Below are 22,577 nucleotides of genomic sequence, written 5' to 3'. Positions count from 1 at the left end.
CCCCCTGCCTTTTATTACAGTGAGGTGGAGCAAGTGGATAGAACATTAAACATGGAGTCAAGAAGACCTTAGTTCAAATTTAACTTCAGATACTTATGAGCTGTGCAACTGTGCTAGTCATTTAACCTTTCTCAGCCTTGATTTCCTCATCTGCAAAATAGATAATTATAGTAACTAGAAAAAAATTCTTTGAATCATATTTGTCTAATAAAGGTCTCATTTCTAAGATATATAGAGAACTGAATCAAATTTACAAGAATAAGAGCCTTTCCCCAGTTGATAAAAGACCATTTCTAATACTTAGAGAAATATAAATTAAAATGACTCCAGGGTACCACCTCAATCTCATCAAATTGGCTAAGATGACCAAAAAAGAATGTTGGAGGGGGTATGGGAAAACAGGCACTTTAATGCACTGTTGGTGGAGCTATGAACTAGTCTAACCATTCTGCAACACAATTTAGAACTAAGTACCCCAAGCTATTAAATTGTGAAGTCCATTTGACCCAGCAATACTGCTTCTCATTCTATACTCCAAAGATTGAGTACAGAGTGTGTTCAGGGAAAACCAGTTCCTCTGGTGTGAGGGCAGTTGAGCCCTTTTCAGGGATGCTTTCTACCTTTGGTGCCCACCTATTCCACCCAACTCTTACCTGTAGCTCCAAGAAACTGTAGCATGTGCAGCAGTCACACTGCAGTAAACCATTTCAGCAGATGGGCTAAACCAGGTTGAGGGTAACCAAGGGGTCTTAAACTCATTGGTGAGGTAGGGGGGTATCTACCCCAATCATGTGAAGAATTCCCCTGTGGAATGGGCAGAGGAGAACAATTTGTTCCAATGGCCATGAAGGCAGATGAAGCAGGTGCTGTGGAGTGCTTAGAGCTTGATTAGACATGGAAGACGCCAAGATCATCTACTGCATCTTGAGACATCACCAGGCATTTTGATTCTATCCTGCCACTGGACTGTGATGACTCTGGAAGAGAGCATGAAGCTGACAACTTTGTGCAACTCTGTCTCACTTAAATTCAATTTACACATGAGTCAAAAAGCATCACCTAAACCATTTTACCATTATACCTATCTCAAAGTCCTGTGGCAACAGGCAAGTGATGAAGCAGCAGGTATGGATAAACTGGAGTTGTAGTCACAATTGTACACATGGGCAACTTAAGCCATAGGGTTGTTTCTTACCGGAAGTAGCAGTGTGATTTGGCAGTTCCCTGGATGTCTAAGCAGCCTTTTAAGAATTGCACTGCTCACCTACTGATGTGAGGAAGGGGCTAGAAAAGGTGCCTTAAAAATTGCTTACCCAACCCTGGTCTGATTGCTGTAAGAGGTAGGGCATCTCACTCTGTTTTTGAAATACAAAAAAAGTGTACAAAAACATCTGGAAGATGATTCAACCCACTATTGGCACATGGAATGTGTGAACACTTATAGCTAACACAAAATCCAGTAGAACTGAGAGACAAACAGCTCTTGTTGCAAGAGAACTCAAGAGGTATCACATCCAAATAACAACCCTGAGTGAAATAAGACTGGCAAATGAAAGCCAACTTATTGAAGTTGGAACTGGAGTTTTTCTGGAGTGGCCACAGTGAAGGGGAGTGCTGTGAAGCTGGTGTAGATTTTGTCATCCAAACTAATATAGTTAAGAAGTTTGTATGCCTGACAAAAGGAGTGAATGACAGGCTCATAACAATGCAATTGCCACATAGAAAATGTCATACCACCATCATCATTGCCTATGCTTCCACCATGACCAACCCTGATGAGGTAAAAGAAAAATTTCATGAAGACCCAGAGACCCTTATCATCAATGTGCCAGAGGAGGACACGCTTATAATTCTGGATGACCTCAATGCTAGATTAGGCTCAGACTACCAGACTTGGCAGGGAGTCCTAGGAAGGAAGGGAGTTGGAAACAGCAACAGCAGTGATCACTTACTACTGGAGACTTGTGAATTTCATGACTTTCTCATCACCAACACTGTGTTCTGTTTACCTAAACATTTGGAAGATGGTCATATTCCTGAGAGTCAGTGTGGCTTCAGAAAGGGTCAAGGAACAGTCTATATGGTGTTTGCTGCCTGACAACTCCAGGAGAAATGCCAGGAGCAGAACAGGGATCTGTACACAAAGTTTGTAGATCTGACCAAGGCCTTTGATACTGTCAGTCATGCAGGCTTATGGAAAATTATGTCAAAATTTGGTTGGCCAGAGAAGTGCATCAGTATTGTACATCAATTGCATGACTGCATGCTTGCCTGGGTTCTGGATAATGGACAATGCTCTTGTGCTTTCCCAATCACCAACGGAGTAAAACAAGGTTGTTTGCTTGCTTCCATGCTTTTTAGCATGATGTTTTCAACCATGTTGTCAAATGCTTTCAATGAGGATGAACATGGCATCAAGGTCAGTTACTGCATTGATGGTAAATTCTTCAACTTGATAAACTACAAGCCAAGACTAAAGTGGAGGAAGTGCTGGTGCATGATTTTCTGTTTGCAGATTATTGTGCACTCAATGCAGCCTCTGAGATGCAACAAAGTATGGATAAATTCTCTGCTGCCAGTGCTAATTTTGGCCTCTCAATTAACACCAAGAAAACACAGGTGCTCCATCAGCCACTATCACACCATCCATACATGGAACCATCGGTTATAGCAAATGGAGAAGTTTTGAATGCTGTGGAAAAGTTTATTTACCTTGGTAGCGTACTTTCCAGGGATGTACACATTGATAATGAGGTTGATGCATGCATTGCCAGAGCTAGGTCAGTATTTGGAGAAGAGGTATTAGACTGATTACCAACTGAAGGTCTACAGAGCTGTTGTGCTGAACTCATTATTGTATGCCTGTGAAACCTGGACAGTTCTATGCCAGGAAATGGAATTGCTTCCATTTGAATTGTCTTAGGAAGATTCTAAAAATCACCTGGCAGGATAAGGTACCAGACACTGAGGTCCTTACTTGAACTAAACTGCCAAGCATTCAAACTCTGCTTAGATAACGCAACTCTGATGGGCTGGCCACGTTGTTTGAATGCAAAATGTACACTTGTCAAAAAGACTGTTTTATGGAGAACTCACACAGGGCAAGAGTTCACACAGTGGTCAGAAGAAGTGATAAAGGGGCACTCTTAAGTTCTCTTTTAAGAACTTTGGAATTGATTGTGTGATATGGAAGGCACTGGCACAGGCCCACTCAGCATGGTGTGCCCACAACAGAGAGTGCTGCACTCTATGAGCAAAGCAGAATTGAGACAGCTTGAAGGAAATGCAGGATGCCCAAATGTTCACATGGACTATTTGTGCCCAACCTGTGGTAGAGCATTCTGAGTTCATATTGGTTTTATAAGCCACAGTCCAACACACTGGAGCTTGACTCTAGCATAGTGATATCATTTTGATCCTTTTCAAGAACTAAGGACAACAACCAACCAACCATCTGCAAAGAGATCAAAAAAAGAGGAAAAGGACCCATGGATACAAAAGTATCCATAGCAACTCTTTTTGTAGTATCAAAGAATGGGAAACTGAAGGGATGGATGCCATTCAACCAGGCAATGGCTATATGTAATAGCTCCTACTTCTCAGGTTGTCATGAGAATAAAAACACTTTGTAAGGTCTTTTTCAAACACTTTTAAAGTGTTATATAAATACCTTTACTATTATTATCATTATTATTTGCCAGGCCTAGAGGCCTGTGGGCTACCCGAGTCTTTTTACCTTACCTCTATCAGAGGTCTTCGGCTGGCCAAACCGGATACTCGTATGAGAGAAGAGACCTCCCAGAGTCGAACAAGGGTTAGGCTTTTATTCAGGGTTCTGGTTACAAGTGCAGGGGAATTCTTCCTTAGGAGGGAGCGAAGAATCTCCCAAGGAGGCAAAGATCTTACAATAAGAGATTGGAAGCAGAAGTGTAAGTGGGGAGAGAGGGGGAGGGAAGAGTGGAAAGAGGAAAAGCGGAGCCTTCTGTCCTCACACGTGGCCCCTCCGCCCAAGAGAACTTTCAGGCTTTCCTGACCCTACTTAAGCTCTCCCGTCGTGTAGTTTGCACGTCAATATCGAGCCTGTTAGGTAACAACAGGTGTGCTCCAATCCGGGACAATCTCGAGGGCGGGGAGAGCTCTCTCCCATCACGTTTCTCACGGGAAGAGGCGGAAATACACAAGATAGCTCGGTTCACCTCGATTCCCAGTCGTTTCCTGGGGGGCCTCGTGAGAACTCTAAGATTTAGAAGTTCTCACCTTTACCTGCCTGAGACCGCCCACACGGAATTGAGCTTCTAATCCCAGCAATTATTAATTATTCCATTTTCTTTCTCCATAATGTTGTAAGGCAAAAGAGAAGGAGTGGTTCAGGTAAAGAATGAGAACACTATAAGAGGACAGCAGTTACTTGTGGTGAAATAAGGAGAACAGTTTCAAAGGGGAGTACTATGAGTATATGATTCCATTTCTCCACAATCCCACAGACAGCACGTAGATGGTGTCTGGGACATGTAGTGGCCTGTGCTCTTCTGTCAAAGGCCCAGAGTTATTCAGGGCTCAAGCTTATGTAGAGTCAGACAGAGAGCTGACAAACCAATAAGAAACTGCAATGTTACCAATGGAACAAGACAATGGAGTGGTATAGAATATTATTATTAGGCACTATTCCTAATAAACGATGAGAAATAAGGAATGAAGCACAGGGAGCCAGGAGATTTAATTCTAATTATATCACAGTGAATGACTATTGGGGCAATGACCTGATAGGGCCAGTTAAGCCTTAGCATATTGACATCAAGAGCTTTCCTGGGACTGGGGTTGAACCAGTCAAATTGGTATTTACTAATGAATGTTTTGCAAAAAAAAAAGAGAGAGAGAGAGAGAGAGAGCTTATGGTCTAAATTCCTACTGCTCTTAGCTACTGCATCTCTCTGTTTGGGAATGAGATCAAGTATTTATTGGCTGAAGTGATTTCTGAGCTCCATTGGCCTTTAAAAAATTTTTTTTAATTATTTTATTTTTACAGTTTTCAATTTATTTATTTTTAGTTTTCAATATTCACTTCCATAAGTTTTAAATTTTCTCCCTCTCCCTCCATCCTCCTTCCCCATGGCAGCATGCAATCTTATATGGGCTCTACACATACTTTCCTGTTAAACAGATTTTCATGTTAGTCATGTTGCATAGAAGAATTATAACAAATGGGAGAAATGGCCTTCTTGATAACATGATTATATCAGTTAAACTTTTCTAAGAAATAGTTATCATCAGAAGCTTTATTTTGCTCAGTTTCCCATTTCTAATTAAATTCCAGAAGCAAATAAAGGAGGAATGGGTGAAAATTACAAATAGGTACATTTAGGCTTGATGTCAGGAAAAACTTCTTAACTATCAGGGCTGTCCAAAAGCATAATGAGTTGCCTAGTGAAGTGGTGAGTTCTTTCTCTTTAGAAAAAAGACTAGATGACCTCCCATGTGTGTGTTAGGGGATGGGATGGGTGGATGTATGACATGGTCAGATTTGAACTTAATGAAGATCAATTTGATAGCTAATTTGACAATAGTGGGTGGATCAGATTGAGGAGAGACTTGAGGTTGGGAGATTAATTTAAAGGCAAGAGTACAAACATGAAGTAATGAAGATCTGCACCACAGTGGTGACAAGGTCAGAGGACAGAAAGAGGTATATGTGAAAGTTGACATGAAGATAAAAATTATAGAATTTGGCAATAGAGCAGATATGGGGGAGGCAGTGAGAAAGAATGAGAAAGTTGAAGATCACATCTCAGTTTTGAGCTTCAGGGACTCAATAGTAACCTCATCAGGAACTGGGAAGTTAGGAAGAAGGAAATATTTTAGGGGAAGAAATAATGAGTTTAGTTTTGGACATGTTAAGTTAAAAATATATTCATAACATCCAGTCTGAGATGTCCAATAGATAATTGGAGATGTGAGACTAGAGATCAAGAGAAAGGTTAGAGATAAGAGATTTGATCAGTTTAGAGATGATAATTGAATCTATGAGAGATGATAAGGAAACCAAGTGAAAAAGTATAGAAGGGAAGAAAAAAGAGCCCAGGACAAAGTTTTGGGGGATATCCATGGCTAACAAGTATGATTTGGTTAAAAATCCAATAAAGGTGACTCAGAAAAAGTGGTCAAACCATTCATTTATGGGTTAGACTAGGTAGCTGCGGAGGTCCCTGTGCCTCTCAAATTCTGTGTTTCTCTTCATATAGACTGAGGTAGAACAATCAGAAATAATGAAGTAGCAGGATATGAGGATCATGGAAGGACCACTAGTTCAAGGCCAATACAAGGGTGTGTAAAGTTAGAGATCAGGTATGTCAAGTAAGGAGGCAAGTTTAGGCAAAAAAGCTTTTTGCAGTTTGTTGCAGTCATAGTCCCTAGATGACTGAATAAAATCTTCCTTTATGATCTTGGAAAAAAGCAAAAGGGCAAATAGAGATAAAAGATCCACACTTAGGAATTGTTTTCTCTAGGAGCAAACGTGCTACCTCAGCCCTCATATTTATCCAGGCCCTAATTAGCCAGTGCTCCTCTGTCTGAAACTAATGGGATGATATTTTCAGCACAAAACTCCTTGCCACAATACATTGTGTGGTGATTCAAATTGCTCCAATTTTTAAAGGTACGAAAGTCACCAAGGCCTTGCCCTACAGCAAGCTACAGCTTTTGGGGTGCTCTGCCCAATCAGCAGCTCATTCACTTCAGAGTCAAGGTCTTACTGCTTCTTATCCAGAAAATCATTAGAAGTGTGAAATGGTTTCAGGAACCAAGTAAGACTCTTTCAAATCTTTCTTTTATGTATCTTCACCTTTAAGTTTGGTCGTAGGACAAAATGCAGAAAAATGCACCATCTTGGTGGGTCAGGAAACACAGACTCTAGTCCCACCTGTGCCACAGTCTTGTTATGTAGTTATAAGAAAATTAACCTCTAAATCTCAATTTTCCAATTTGTAAAGCATGGATGATAGATTAGAAGATTGAGACTTAGGTAAAATGAATGATCTATTGTAACATAAGCATGTTAAGTATCTGAGGAAGTAATAGAATACAGAAGGTCACAGAATGTTGGAGCTGTCAGGGAACTTACACAGAGGATCTAAATCATCTTACAGATGAGGAAACTGAGGCCAAGAGAGGTGAATTTATTTGCCCAAAGTTACATAACTAGAAAGTGGCAAAGCCAAACTTAATTCATACCTTCTGACTCCAAGTCCAAGTATCCCTTCTGCACATTATGCCTCATTTCTCTCTGACCCTGCTCAGATTCCATGTTGAAGGCCTGACATAAAATAAAGAGAAATGTATGGGATTTGGAGTCAGAAAAGTTATGTTTGAATCCCAGCTTCACTGGGTTGTTATAAAGATCAAAGTGAATTATGTGTACAAAGTATTCTGCAAACTTGAAAAGTGTCATAAGCTATTGGCACATTGTTCTGGATGATGCTATTTTATTACAACTAACAAATATTGGAAGGACTTGTCTCTTTTCCAGCTCTACAACTTGGTTCATAACAGTCCTTTTGCTTTAAGTGCCCTTCTCCCTTCTCATCTGTATTCAAATCTTGCCCAACTTTCATCAAGCTTTACACCATCCCTGAAGCTTTTTTGATTCCTCACAATAGGATCACAGATTTAGATTTGGAAGGAATCTTAAAAGAAAGTGGCTTATCCAAGATTGGACATGTAGAAAAGGCAGAGAAGAGATCTGAACTTGGGTCCTCTGGCTACAAAATTAGCCTTCTTTTCACTGCACTGTATTGTCTCAATAATTTATCCCCTTCTTTCAACTCGCAGAATTTTAAAAAGTCTTCTTTTTGACCTGATAACAAAAACAAATGGAAAAAAAGCCAGTCTACCTCAGTACCTAAAGAGAAAGCTATGTGCCTAGAAAATGGAGTTAGCAGACAAATTCTAAGTTGGTTTAAAAAGTTGGTTTGTTATGAAAGGTGTAAGTAATAGTAATATATTTGCTAACATAGGTGGGCAATGTTAGTCTTAGACACTTGGTTACAAGCACAAAACTACCACAGATAGAACAAATCTATTTATTGACTCTAGGTGAATCATCAGAAGGGCCTAAATAAAGATGAATAAATCAAGGAACAATTTTAATTAAAATTCTAAAAATTAATGAGCAACCAGAGGAAATGAGGTTCTATGTGCAATCTCTAAATAGTCAACATAGTGGAAGTTGTTGGTATAATGCAGGATGGCTTGGCATTGAAAGTATGTTGTAGGAGGATTATTATAGTTATTAAAGGTTATGAAAGAAATTAAGAGAAAAGGAACAGAGCTAAAAAAGGTCAAACTATATTCTGGCATTATGTAGCATTTAGAGAATATGAGTGCAGTTCAATTAATTTCCCGAGTTCTGATGCCATATCACTCCTCTGATCAACAACATAAAGATTTCTTATGTCTTTTGGAGAAGCATTAAGGTCTAGTGAAAGAGTCCTGGATGACATGGGGTGTTGCCTCTGTTCTTCAAGTTATATGATCATATTGCTTCTACTCTTTCTCCTTATGTGCAGATATTTTGAGGCCGGGGTGGCGGGGGGGGGGGAGGGGAGGGGTGTCTGATCCCTTTTGAATGAACAAATGAAAAAGCATTCACTGAGCACTCACTGCATGTCAAGTACTATGCCAAGTACTAGGGATACAAAGGGAAAAAATACAGGGATATTATACAAAAGTGAAGACAATCCTTTTGTCCTCTATTACTCATAGGGGAGCAGTGGTCTGGGGAGGAGTATGTTGGTTTAGAAAGTTACAGTGGGAAAATGAGTAAATCATCACTTTTTTTTTTCTGAGTATGATCCAAACTGATACTTTAATCTGTTCTCTTTCCAAACTAAACTAGGTAGCCCAAATGCTCCTCTACCCCTGCTCCATGACTCTTTGCTCCTAGGAGTTCATAGGTACCATATTGGTTTCTGACTTTGTGTGAGCACCTGATCAACTTTAGCTGTACTGCTGCCCTACTTTCATCCCTACTAAACTAAAGAGATCAGCCTCCCTAGACTACAGGCTTGAGGTACTGTGCCTAGAGACTCAGCCTTTCTAGTAGCAAGGGCAATATTGATTTAATGATGGTCTCAGAACTGGAAGGGGACTGAATAGAGATGCTACTTGGCAGTAGGATGGCTGGCAAGAAGATGGCTTGGACTAAAAGGAACCTAGATATGTGGGACATGTGACAACCATGTACCAAAAGGCCAAGGCCTAGGAATTCCAAAGTTAAATATTAACCTGAGAATTATTAATCCTCTACCAAATACTCTTTCCCCTCTCTTCATATCTGTTATTTTCTGAGTTTAATCTCCAATTACATGTCACTTTCTTGAGATCAGTGACTTTGAAGAACATTGATAAGCTGAAGATTGTCCAGAAGAAGGCAAACTGAGGGCTTTGTCAAATGAGTCAGTGTCAAATTGCTATTGATTGTTGTTGTTCAGTCATTTCAGTCATGTCTGACTGTTTATGATCCCCATTTGAGGATTGTTGCTTTTTGTTTTCTTTTTTTTTCTTTTGCAAAGATACTGGAGTAGTTTGCCGTTTCCTCCTCCAGTTCATTTTACAGATGAGGAAATTGAGGCAAACAAGATTGAGTGACTTACCCAGAATCAAGCAGCTAGTAAGGGTCTGAGGCCAGATTTGAACTCACAAAGATGAGTCTTCCTGACTCTAGGCCCCACATTCTAACCACTGCACCACCTAGTTGCCCAGTAGTGGTTGTAGAAACTGGTGATTTTTAGTCTGGAGAAGAAGAGAAAACTTAGGACAGGAGGGAGACATTATTTTTTTCAAGGATATGAAGAACTGCCATGTAGAAGGATGGGTTGAAGCTGTAAAGGGGAAATTTAAGTTTCGTGTAAGGGAAAAACATTCTTAATAATTAGAACTGTCCAACAGTAAAATGATCACATCATCAGAGATTTTCCAAAGAAGAATGAGGGACCATTTGTTAGGTAGGTTGTAGTGGGAAAGCTGGTATCTTAAGCCTCATCATAATATAAAATATTTTTGTATTTCACATTTCATCTCAGCTCTGGACACTGTCCTATCAAATAGCCAAGCTTTATCTTCCTTTTGATAGTTGACCTTCTGAAGCTACAACCTCCGCTTTATAGGCCTCCCAAGACTTTCAAACTTTTTGGAACAACTACTCATTCATCTAAGACCAGAAGAGGATGAACACCAGAGGCATAGAGGTAGCCATATGCATGAGAACCAAAGTTCATTTCCCCACTCAACTTTCAAGATGCAACTTAAAAAATTCTTATGCTTTAAAGTCAAAGAGAGAAGAAAATGAGACAAGAGTAAATTGTTTAAATTAACTGTGATGGAGTTCAAAGATAAATGATTTATGAGAGATTCTATAATTGTAATAATTTATTAGAAAGTATAAAAACCATACTCCTTGATTGATTTTATACCCAACAAGAAGAGAAAGAGTCAAATAGTAGGCTTGAGTGTGGAAAAAACCCAACATTATATAATTGCTTAAAAGATCTGAAACAAAAACCTGGAGAAATGTAAAGTAATTAATTAGCAGATCAGGGGAAATTACTCAACTGGTATTTTGTGAATTACCAGATCTGGTTAGTCACTCAAAAATTCCTGTTGATATAATGACAATCTCCACCCTCTGAAAAGAAGTTTTTTTTTTTTTTAAAAGTTTAGATTTTTTGAGACAAGAGAGTTTTCCAGAAGAAAAAATCTTAGAGCCATGTTTCAGTAAGAGAAAGCTTCCTATCAATGCACACACTAATCCTAGATAAGGCAAACCTGTGCCTTGGATATGGAAATAAATGAGAACCCTTGGCAGAAGTGGAGAGTAGGAAGAAAGAAAGGCTACTCAAGATTTGGACCTAGGCTTGAAATCCATAATAACTGCACAGGCTAACAGGTGAAGATTACTTTTCTCTTGAGGGATTTCTAGTCTCACTTCCTCCCTTGGTAGAGTGTGGCCAAGAGGTAAGCACTTCAATTGTATTACATGTGTCAGAATGATCTCTATCCTCTATCTTTAGAAATAAAATGGAAGCCAAATCAAATCCTAGTGGAATAGAGAAATTCATTTAAGTCACAGGCCCCAGTGTTCATTTCCATCACTGTCAGTGGGGAAGGAAATAGCATTTTAGTGGATTTGAAGGAAGATCTATCTGAATGCTTATAGGAAGGTTTCAAAATTGAAGCTGTCATAGTGAAGATGGAGCTCTTCCTTCCAAATCCCTGAGAGATGCAATGGCAAGTCTGAAGATAGATTCAGCTCCTTGAAATTTCCTGTCCAACTCTGCCTACTTCTTTTGTCTTCCAGTGTTCCTGACTGTTGTCTCTATCAAATCAGACATTATTATTGTTTTCAAATAAGTATCAACTAATACCGACTAAGATGGCAACAGTAAAATAATATCAGGAATGTAACCTCGGTATGAGTGCAACATGACTGCCAACAATGCCTGTATGATTTTGGGTTGCATTGAGACAGTAACTGAATCCAGAATAAGGAAGGTGATAGTCCTGCTGTCCATTGACCCTGTAAGATTTGATCTGGAAGATTGATTGTGTTTAAATCTGAGTGTGACATTTTAGGAAAGACGTTGATAAGGTGAAGGACATCTAGATTCTAGAGGGTAGAAGCAGGCAACCCATATGGGGAAGAAACTTGGCATCATACCATGCGAGAATAACCTGAAGGCAGTGGGGATTTTTAGCCTAGAGAAGAGCAAATAGGGGAATATGACAGCTGGCCTTAAGTATTTGAAAGGTTGTCAGTCAGTTAGCTAGCATTTATTTTTTTTCCATTTTATTTATCTTTAGTTTTCAACATTTACTTCTATAAGTTTTGACTTTTCTCCCCTTGCTTCCCCCGTCTCTCCCCAAGACAGTATGCAATCTGATAATCTACACATACATTCCTATTAAACAGATTTTCACATTAGTTGTGTTGCATAGAAGACTTATAGCAAAGTGTAGAAACCATGAGGAAAACACAAAACAAAATAGAACAAAAAAGAAAATAGTCTGCTTCACGGTGTACTCCAACTCCATAGTTCTTTCTCTGGATGTGGATGGTATTTTGCAACCCAAGTCCTTTGGAATTGTTTTAGGTCCTTGCATTTCTGAGAAGGGCTAAGTCTGTCAGAATCAGTCCTCATATACTGTGGTTGTTTCTAGGAACAATATTCTCCTGGTTCTGCTCACTTTACTCAGCATCAGTTCATGTAAGTCTTTCCAGGATTTTCTGAAGTCCACCTGTTCATCATTTTTTATAGCACAATAATATTCCATTACATTCATATACCACAACTTGTTTGGTCATGTCTCAGTAGATTCGCATACCCTTGATTTCCAGTTCTTAGTTACCACAAAAAGAGCTGCTACAAATACTTTTGTACATGTGAGTCATTTCTCAATTTTTCTGATCTCTTTGGGATACAACCCTAGAACTGATATTTCTGGGTCAAAGGTTACACAACTTTTTATAGCCCTTTGGGCATAGTTTCAAATTGCTCTCTAGAATGGTTGGATCAGCTCATAGCTCCACTAACAATGAATTAGTGTTCCAACTTTCCCACATTTTCTCCAACATTTATCATTTTCCTGTTTTGTCATGTTAGCCATTCTGATAGGTGTGATGCAGTACATCAGAGTTGTTTTGATTTGCATCTCTCTAATCAATAGTGATTTAGAGCATTTTATCATATGAATACAGATAGCTTTAATTTCTTCTTCTGAAAACTGCCTGTTCATATCCTTTGGCCATTTATCAATTGGGGAATGACTTGTATTCTTGTAAATTTGACTCAGTTCTCTATATATTTTAGAAATGAGACCTTTATCAGAAACACTAGATGTAAAAATTCTTTCCCAGTCTTCTGTTTCCCTCCTAATCTTGGGTGCATTGGCTTTGCTTGTGCAAAAACTTTTCAATTTAATATAATCAAAATTATCCATCTTGCATTTCATAATGTTCTCTATCTCAGGTTTGGTCATAAATTTCTCCATTCTCCATAAATCTGACAGATAAACTATTCCTTGCTCCCCTAATTTGTTTATGGTATAAGTCTTTATATTTACATCATGTACCCATTTGAACTTTATTTTGGTATATGGTGTCAGTCATCAGTCTACGACCAATTTCTGCCATACTATTTTTCAGTTTTCTCAGCAGTTTTTGCCAAATAGTGAGTTCTTATCCCAGAAACTGGGGTCTTTGGGCTTATCAAACAGTAGATTGCTATAATCATTGACTACCGTATCTTGTGTACCTAAACTATTCCACTGATCTACCCCTCTATTTCTTAGCCAATATCAAAAAGTTTTGATGTTGCTGCTTTATGATACAATTTAAGATCTGGTATAGATAGGCCACCTTCCCTAGCATTTCTTTTTATCAATTCCCTAGACATTCTGGATGATAATTCTCTCTTAGTTAAACTGAATTAACTCAATCCCAGTGCAAGGGCTCCTTTACTCTATGTTTTCTGGTATATATTGCACTATAAATTTTCTCTGATTTCTGTTTGCTACAATTTTAATAAGTGGGTTACTTTGCTATTTGCTATGCTTGTTTGTCATGGAACTGGTATTTGGTGGTAAAGAGATCAAGATTTGTATGGAGGTTGGGGTCCTGCTTTCTCTTAATAATGACAAAGCAATCAGAAGTTAGATTGAACTTGATCATATCCTCTAGACTAACAACATTTAACTGAGCAGAGAGCTATAATCCTAACCAGATATCCCTTTTCTCTGAGGAGAGCAAAGTGGCCCTCAGCTTCAGTCTCTCGTTTCCCCTTCTGTTGGGAATTAGAGTTTCCCTCAGAGAAGGATGGGGGAGAAGAGGCTGGCCCTTTGAGCCACACAGCAATCAGGGAACAGCCCTCATCACACATGAGGTTTACTTTATAGATAATTACAGGAAGAGAGTTCATATGATTCTTTCCTATGCTTGTAAGTTCTGCCAAGAAAATGAGAATTTCTATCTTAAAAGACCACTGTCCTTTCATTTATTACTCATACTTCTAGACAAATTATTCATAGCTAACATAAATCTTTCATACATCCTCTCTTAATGTTATAACATTAAAATGATTCTTGGTAGAATTTCTGGGAGAAATAAAATGATTTGAAACTAACCTGCTCCTTGATATGGTTGGCCTGAGACATTTTAGTTTAGGGCTAAATGCCATATAGTATCATCATTTACGACTGTAAATTTAGAGTTGGAAAGATGCCTTCAAGGTCATCTAATCCAAACCTCTTATTTTGTAAAGGGGGAAGGAAACTGCCTTCTAGTCATGACTGAGTCAGGAACAGTTAAGAAATGTAAGAACCAATAATGATTATCATTTGTCTCAATATTCCCTGGTTCTTGAATGATTTTAAGTTGAAATAAAGGATTAGTGCTCTCCTATGAAAACTCCTCTGTTTCACATAGGAAAAATATGTAAGCAAGGAAAAAATCCATTACTGGCTATTTTGAGAACTGTCTTTTCTTCCCAAACTCAATCTAAACAAGACACTCTGTAGTTTGGATCTTGTGTTCCTATAATGCTGCAGGCTGGTCATAATAGAGGGGAGAGAAAAAACAGAGAAGTGGAGGACTTAAGCAAAGTTCATAGAATCACAGAATGTCAGAGGTGGAAGGGACCTCAATGGCTAATTAATCCAACCTATGCTTTAAAAAGAATCCCTACCTTAATGTACCTAACAAGTGATCCTTCAGCTTCTCCTTTTGAAGTCCTCCTTTGGCATCCCAAAATAGGCCATTCCATTTTGGAATCTAATTTTTATGAACTTATTTTCTGATATTAAACCTGCATTAGCTTTTTAACTTTCACTTAAGTGCTCTTGGCTCTGCCCTCTGAAACCAAACAGAATAAAACTAATTTCTCTTTTAGAGGACAGTTTTTTCAAATCCTTTAAGACAACTAGCATGACTCCCTGGAAACTTTCTTTTTGTCAGGCTAATTTATCCCAGTTGTTTTCAAACAGACTTTATGGCGAATGGTCTCAAGGCCTTTCACAGTGAAAACAATATTAGCTTTAAAGATGAGGCCCTGGATTCTAGCTTTGTCTCTGTTACTTATTACCTCTGTGTCTCAGGCAAGTCACTAAACTTCAGGTTGGGGATGAATATGAATCTATGATCATCCTGATTTTTCTCCTTTTCAGATGATTAATGTCTTTCTTTCTTAAAGTGACTTGCAGAACTGAACACAATGCTCCAATATGGGCTGGTCAGGGAAGAATACAAAAGGGCTCTCATTTTCTTTTGAGAAATTATCCCTCCATTCATGAAGCTGAAGATCAGATTAGGATAGATCACTGAAGTGAGAGTCAGAAAGACTAGAATTTGAAGTCTGCCTTAGACACTAACTAACTATATGACTTTGGGCAAGTCACTTAACCTCTCTTTGTCTTAATTTCTTCATCTGTAAAATGGGGGTAATGATAATAATAACGATGCTTATCTTTCAGTATTGTTGCAAGGATCAAATGAGATAACATATGCAGGATGCTTTGCAAACCTTAAAATGCTCTATAAAAACTAGTTATTCTCTTTAGAATTTTTGACTGTCACATTACAATGCGACTCTTATCAAGTTTACAATACCCCCAAACCAGGAATTGTGAACTGATCCAACCACTGTGGAAAGCAATTTGGAACTATGCCTAAAAGTCTATAAAACCATGTATACTCTTTGATCCAGCAATACCACTACTGGGTCAGTGTCCCAAAGAGATCATCAAAAAGGGAAAAGAACCCATGTGTACAAAAATATTTATAGCACCTCTTTTTGTAGTGGCAAAGAACTGGAAATTGAGGGGATGCCCCTCAATTGGGGAATGGCTGAAAAAGTTGTGGTTATGTGAATGTAATATAATATTATTGTGCTATAAAAAATGAGGATCAAGTTGATTTCAGATAAACCTGGAAAGACTTGATGATGAACTGAGGCTGAGTGAACCAGGAGAACACTGTACACAGTAACAGCAACATTGTGCAATGATCAACTTTGATGGACTTGGCTCTTTTTAGTAGTACAATGATCTAAAGCAATTTAAAACAAATGGAAAATGCTCTTCACATCCAGAGAAAGAACTACGGAGTCTGAATGCAGATTGAAGAATAATAATTTCACTTTTTGTTTGTTTTTCTTTCTTATGGTTTTAACCTTTTGTTCTGATTTTTCTTTCACAACATGACTAATGTGGAAATATATTTAACATGATTCTCCATGTGTAGCCTATATCAGACTACATGCTGTCTTGGGGAAGGGGAAAGGGAGAGAGGGAGAAAAAAAATTGAAACTCAAAATCTTGTAAAAATGAATGTTGAAAACCAACTTTACATGTAACTGGAAAAAATAAAATACTATTAAGTAGGGGAAAGGAAACTCAATACACTAAACCCTTAGATCTTTGGAAAAATTGCTGTCTAACTAATCATCTTTTCCCATCTTGTATTAATGAAGTTGATTTTTTTGAAAAACTAAGTTAATACCTTGGATTTCTTGTGACTGCATTTCACCTTATTAGGTTCAATTCAATGCTGGAGCCTTCTAAGGTCTTTGATTCTGGGAATGGGAGGAAAAGAATTTTTATGACATATACTATGAAGGATGTGACATGACTGAAAATATGTCCAAAAGAGGGTAAACAGATGGCAAGGTGACTCAAAATCATGTTATGTGATGATCAGTTGGATGAATGGAGCATTTACATATCCTGGAGAAAAGAACACTGAGGAAGGAAATGATAGTTGTCTTCAAATATTTGAAGGACTATCATGGGAAACAGTGATTAAACTTTTTCGGTTTGGCCCTAGAGTGAAGAACTAAGAACACTGACTAGAAGTTACATAGGCAAATCACCCCAGTTTTAGAGATAGGAAAATAGTAGCAACAACAACTAGCATCTCTGCAGCATCTTAAGGTTTGCAATGCACTTTCCAAATGTCACTGATGTACTAAGCAATAAAGTGACTCACCAAGTATCTAAAGATATAGAAGGGGAGATGGAGGAACATCAGTGTCATTTTTATTTGGTTCATTTATTTCTTATCAGCATGACAGCTTTTCAATAGTGTTATCCCTTTTCTTTCTCCTTCAGACCTTCTGTAATCAAAAGTGGCTTCTGTCCTTTACAAAGATACATCTTTCTTGAGATTTCATCATTCTACAGGTACAGTATATGGGACCTCTTCCTCAGCAGGTCAAGGTCACCACTTCCTCATCTACCATGCATTTTTCCCAGCACAATAGAAAGACTATTATTATTACGTCTAATTACTCTGAGATGTCTTGCTTAGTTAAAGACAGTTGTGGGTAGGTTGATGGTTAGAATGAGAGATGGATTTTGTGTAAATTTTTATTTTGACCTCAATCTCCCCTTGCCCTTTATTATGGCTGATTCACAGCTGCTCCCTCATTACCACAAAATCTGGGGGCAGGAGCATCCTATTGCAACATGTTATTAGCATATTTATTTTAAAGCACTTTTGAGTGATGAGTTTGGCACATTCAAAGGCTCCCTAAGTGATCCCGTCAAAAGAGGTTTCAAGGCGCAGTCAACTTTGGGATTCAAATCCTTATTTTGACACTTTCTAGCCATTTGTCCACCTCTGAGTCTCAGTTTCCTCATCTTTAAAAAAAGGACTATTGATATGTGTAATACTTGCCTTTTTCTGGGGGGGGGGGGCAGTGTGTGTCGTTTTAAGAATCAAATGAGGTAATGTATTTTATTTTTTAATTTATTTATTTAATTTTAGGTTACAACATTCATTTCCACAAAATTTTGAGTTCCAAATTTTCTCCCCATCTCTCCCCTCCCCCATCATGCCTTGCATTCTGACAACCCCTTTCCTCAATATGCCCTCCTTTCTATCACATCCCTCCCTTCCCTCATCTCCATCTTCTCTCTTTTCTTGTAGAGCAAGATAGATTCCTATACCCCATTACCTGTATTTCTCATTTCCAAGTTGTATGTAAGAACAATTCTCAATATTCATTCCTAAAACTTTGAGTTCCAACTTCTCTCCCTTCCTCCCTTCCCATCCATCCCCACTGGGAAGGCAAGCAATTCAATATAGGCTATATATGTGTAGTTTTGCAATGTTTGTAGTTTTTCCATAATAATCATGTTGCATAAGACTAATTATATTTCCCTCCATCCTATCCTGCCCCCCATTTATTCGATTCTCTCTTTTGACCTTGTCCCTCTCCAAAAGTGTTTACTTCTAATTATTCCCTCCTCCCATTTGCCCTCCCTTCTATAATTCTCCCCCACCCCACTTGTCCCCTTCCTCTACTTGCCTGTAGTGTAAGATAGATTTCATACCAAATTGAGTGTGCATGTTATTCCCTCCTTAAGCCAGATGTGAAGAGAGTAAACTTCACTTTTTCCCCTCTCACCTTCTCCCTTTTCTCCTCCGTTGAAAAAGCTTTTTCTTGCCTCTTTTATGAGAGATAATTTGTCCCATTCTATTTCTCCCTTTCTCCTCCCAATATATTCTTCTCTCACTTGTCACTTTTATTGTTTTAGATATCATCCCTTCTTATTCAATTCACTCTGTGCTTTCTGTCTATATATGTGTGTGTATGTATGTGTATGTGTGTGTGTGTGTGTGTGTGTGTATAATCCCTCCAATTACCCAAATACTAAGAAAAGTCTCAAGAGTTAAAAATATTATCTTTCCATGTAGGAATGCAAACAGTTCAACTTTAGAAAGTCCCTTATGATTTCTCTTTCTTGTTTAACTTTTTATACTTCTCTTGATTCTTGTGTTTGAAAGTCAGATTTTTCTATTCAGTTCAGGTCTTTTCATCAAGAATGCTTGAAAGTCCTCTGTTTCATTGAATAACCATTTCCCCCCCAAAGTATTATACTCAGTTTTGCCAGGTAGATGATTCTTGGTTTTAATCCTAGTTCTTTTGACTTCTGGAATATCATATTCCAAAACCTTTGATCTCTTAATGGAGAAACTCCTAGATGTTGTGTTATCCTGATTACATTTCCACAATATTCAAACTGTTTCTTTCTGGCTGCTTGCAATATTTTCTGCTTGACCTGGGAACTCTGGAATTTGGCTACAATATTCCTAGGAGTTTCTCTCTTCAGATGTCTTTAAGGAGGTGATCTGTGGATTCTTTCAATATTTATTTTGCCCTCTGGTTCTAGAATATCAGGGCAGTTTTCCTTGGTAATTTCATGAAAGATGTTGTCTAGGCTCTTTTTTTGATCATGGCTTTCAGGTAGTCCCATAATTTTTAAATTGTCTCTCCTGGATCTATTTTCCAGGTCAGTTGTTTTTCCAATGAGATATTTCACATTATCTTCTATTTTTTCATTCTTTTGGTTTTGTTTTGTAATTCCTTGGTTTCTCATAAAGTCGTTAGCTTCCATCTATTCCATTCTAATTTTTAAAGAGCTATTTTCTTGAATGAGTTTTTGAACCTCCTTTTTCATTTGGTTAATTCCGCTTTTTGAAGCATTCTTCTCCTCATTGACTTTTTGGACCTCTTTTGCCAATTGAGTTACCCTATTTTTCAAGGTGTTATTTTCTTCAGCATTTTTTTGGGTCTCCTTTAGCAAGCTGTTGACTTGCTTTTCATGGTTTTCTTTCATTACTCTCATTTCTCTTCCCAATTTTTCCTCCACCTTTCTTACTTGATTTTCAAAATCCTTTTTGAGCTCTTCTATGGCCTGAGACCATTGCATATTTATTTTGGATGTTTTGGATGTAGAAGCCTTGACTTCCTCTGACAGTATGCACTGTTCTTCCTCTTCTGAAAGGATGGAAGAAAATACCTGTTCACGAAGAAAGTAGCTTTCTATAGTCTTATTCCCCCCCCCCCTTTTTTTTGGCATTTTCTCAGCCAGTTACCTGACTTTTGAGTCCTTTGTCAGGAGGAGGATATACTCTGGGGACTTGTAAGTTCTCAATTCCTCCAAGGTGGCACTATCAAGAGAGAGGAGTATCCTCTTCTTCTGCCCTGCCCTCTGGTCTGGGAGCAACCACAAACTTCTGCCCATGATCTATGAGTAGAATTCCCTCTCCACAATTGTCTCCAGCTCTACAATGCCAGCACTCCTCCTCACTCCAAGACGGAGCTCAGGACTGATTTTCGGATCAGTTTCTCAGTTCCCCCAGGGGTTTTAGGTGGAGGGTTCCTAAAATTAATGCTGCTGCTGCAGAGGCTGCTGGTGGTGGTTCAGACCGTGTTCCCTTCTCCTGGGTGAAGGAGTTTTCTCATTGACTTTTGAAGCTGTCTTTGGCATTTGTGGATTGAGCAATCTAGGAACTGGGGCTGCTGGTAGTTCCCTCAAGCCTGGTCCTGGTCCTGTCCCTGCCACACCCATGGCCCTCATTGGGTTGTGTTCCACTATACTCCTGGTACAATAGATCTTTCCTGTTGGCCTCCCAGGCTGTCTTGGGCTGGAAATCTCTTTCACTCAGTCATTTTCTGGCTTCTGCTGCCCTAGAATTTATTTAGAGTCATTTTTTATAGGTATTTTATGAGTTATGTGAGGGAGCTTCTACAGGTCTGTCTTTCTACTCTGCCATCTTGGCTCCTCCTGAGATAATATATTTTAAAGCAGTTTGTAAATCTTAAATGCTACATGTCAGCTTGATTATCATGAATATCTTGCAATACACAAAGAGGAGAAGAGATATGAATTATTGTTTCTGTTTGGCTTTGAAATATAGTCTGGAATACAGTCTCCTGAGGGAGGTGATTTTCATATATACAACACTATCAACAGATTCAGTGACAAATAGAGGAAGGAATTCTGGCTTTGTTGAGCCATATTGGCATAATTAATTGGAATTACAGTCAGGGTCAAGAAAATGAAAATCTCAGGAGTTAGGATGAGATTATCAGGCTGACTCCTGATAAAGCATCTTCGGTTGAGCTAAGGTAGTAGATTTGAAATAAAGTCAGTAATATAGGAGTTTGTTCACTTGAGAATTATAGAACACCTAAAAGGGGACACAAAGATAATAAGATGTGGTACCTCCCCTGAAGTTACACAAGTTCACACTCTTAGAGTCAACTACTTCACTCATGCAATCAATTAAAATCCTCAAGTAGCTTCAATCTTTCCAGTCTCATTGTACATTTTTTTCCTCCATGTACCCAATAATTCAGTCAAACTGATCTTCTTACTGTTCCTCATGTATGGCACTTCATCTTCCATGTATATTTCTTTGCATTAGAGTAAATGCAGATAAGGCATTTGTATAAGTAATCATTATCTGTATAGATCTAAATCAGTTTACTCATCAAAGTACCACCAGAGATCAATATCCTGAGAACTGGAAAGGAGAGACATTTTCTTCAGACAGGGAATCACCAAAGACAGAAAGGTTCCAAACATACCAAATACTTATAGAAGTGCTTTTTTGTAGTAACAAATAATCAGAAAAAAAGTAGAGGTTGTAATGGTAAGGGAATTTGGAGATCTTCCCTGTCCCTTAATGGTGGGAAGAGCTTGCTGAATGAGTGGAGTGGGAAGGGTGCAGCAGAAAGAGAGGAAGAGAGAGAGAGAGAGAGAGAGAGAGAGAGAGAGAGAGAGAGAGAGAGAGAGAGAGAGAGAGAGAGAAAGAGAGAGAGAGAGAGAGAGAGAGAGAGAGCGGGGGGGCAGAGCTGGGAAAGAGCTGGCAGAGTAGAGCAGAGCAGCTAGTATGAGTGAGAAAGGGAGTGATTTTGCCTAAGGGTGCTTGTTTGTGGGGAGATCTGACACAGGGAAGGCTTGGGGATGACTGTGATCCTTATATTGGTAATTTGTGTGAATTTCATTGTTACCATGGTGGAATTGGCTTTGTGGGATCTGAATAAATATTTTGGTTTCATTTTTGAGAAAGAGAGTTTATATTTTGTGAATTTACCCTGGAAGTATGTATTCATATCCATAGCAGCTACTATGGGTATCACGTTGGCGCTACAGAGGTCCATCACTTGTGGAACAAATTGTAATACATTAATAAAATATTATTGTATTATAAGAAACAATGGATATGAACTCTACACAGAAGAATGGGAAGGCATATCAACTGAAATACACAGAACCAAGAAAACAATGACTACAAAGGTATAAATGGAAAAGGGAATAACAGAAAGGAAAATTAATGCTGCATAATTATAGTGAACAAGTTTGACTCTGAAGAGATAACAAAATATTTCTCCCTCCTTTCTTGACAGATTTTAAGTGTAGAACCCTAAATGTATACAGTACAGCTCAGTTGATGTGTCCACTAGTTTGCTGAACTGAATTTTTTTCTCTCATTTTCATGCTTTGTTACAAAAGCTGGCTCTCTGGGGAAAGAGAGGAAGACAGAATTATTTGGAGGAAAAGGTAATCTAAAAGAAAAAGAGATGATTTTTCTTTTCAAAGAAGAAGGAAACAAAATAAGTCTGATGAAGCAGATCACTAGTAGGAAGGAATATTCTTTGGTTTACTTGGTACTGTCTTCTTGCAGATAGTTGATTAAGTCCTAAATTATTTCAGTTAGGTGGTGGCAGTGGATAGAGCAC

This window comes from Notamacropus eugenii, chromosome 3, assembly GCF_028372415.1.
Source record: "Notamacropus eugenii isolate mMacEug1 chromosome 3, mMacEug1.pri_v2, whole genome shotgun sequence".
Lineage (NCBI taxonomy): Eukaryota > Metazoa > Chordata > Mammalia > Diprotodontia > Macropodidae > Notamacropus > Notamacropus eugenii.
This window is presented reverse-complemented; position numbering follows the sequence as displayed.